This window comes from Pteropus alecto, unplaced genomic scaffold, assembly GCF_000325575.1.
Source record: "Pteropus alecto unplaced genomic scaffold, ASM32557v1 scaffold435, whole genome shotgun sequence".
Taxonomy (NCBI): Eukaryota; Metazoa; Chordata; class Mammalia; order Chiroptera; family Pteropodidae; genus Pteropus; species Pteropus alecto.
The window spans coordinates 166,221-167,379 of record NW_006436300.1 but is presented as its reverse complement, the minus strand read 5'-3'; positions in this window follow the sequence as shown (position 1 = coordinate 167,379).

Sequence of the window (1,159 nt, the reverse complement as noted above, 5' to 3'; positions counted from 1 at the left end):
ATACTAAGGGGCAATAAAATGCATGATTCTCACGTGAAGCACAATAGAATATTTACATTTTTGTTAAGTTCAAGAATGCTTACAATTCTGAAGGACATGGTTTATTGAAAGAAATGAGAAGAGAGATAGGAAAGGACAAAAATATTTAGGGGATGCAGCCACAGAGGCCACAGATAAGAGGAGATCTAGGAATGCCTACATTCTCACAAAGCTCGAGGGTGGCCTGAAGTCAGCACCCAAAGAATTTACTTAGAGAGGTGAGAATAAGAGAAGCAGAAAGCCTGATGGATGCTGGACTGCTGAGTGATCCCAGGGCCGTGTGTGCCACCGTTACCAGTTGAGGCGCCCTGGTAAAGAGTAGATCAGCAAAGACGTAGAAGTAATGGAACTAGTAATCTGAAGGAATTATCCTGACTCAGAAAGCAGCATTTGGCGGTGGGAAGAAGGGCAAAACACTGAAAAAGGGAGGGAGGGAGCGGGCCCATGACAGTACAGCACATGAACTTTTTGAATACTGTGAACATGGTAATAAAGCATGACAAGACAAGCTTCTTCCCAAAAGGATTAATTCCATAATATATATAACTATTCATGATGGGCCATCTGGGTAGCACTCTAATACACTACATTTAGAGCAATGTAGACCTTTGAATACTGCAGCTGAAATGTGATGTAATGAAACCATATTTTAGAGAGAAAAAAAGGTTATTTTGAGTTAATATGCACTTCCCCTGCATAGGGCATTTCCTCCTGCAGCAGACTTGGTTTTGAAAGGATGCTATTTCTTTACACTGAGAAAATAAGAAAAGGAGAGAATTATTTCTTAAAATGCACATAATTTTAAAAGAATTGAGATAGAGAAATAGATCATGGAAACATAATGGGAATTTACAAAAGTATTAACGTGACTGGGCCTTTTCTTTTCCACTGTTACAGCAGGTGTCAGCGTCCTGGGACACAATCACTTCGATGTCATTATTTTTTTTTTTTTTCAACAAATAGCAGGACTCTGCACTTAGGAAACTTGTTAAAAAGTCCACATTTTCCTTTGTGAGGTTTACTTATGCCCAAATCATTCTAGAAATTCAGTTATTCATTCTAAAGAGTAAGTCCTCCCTCCAAAGCCAGAAAGATGAGAGGGAACTAATAGGACCAACAC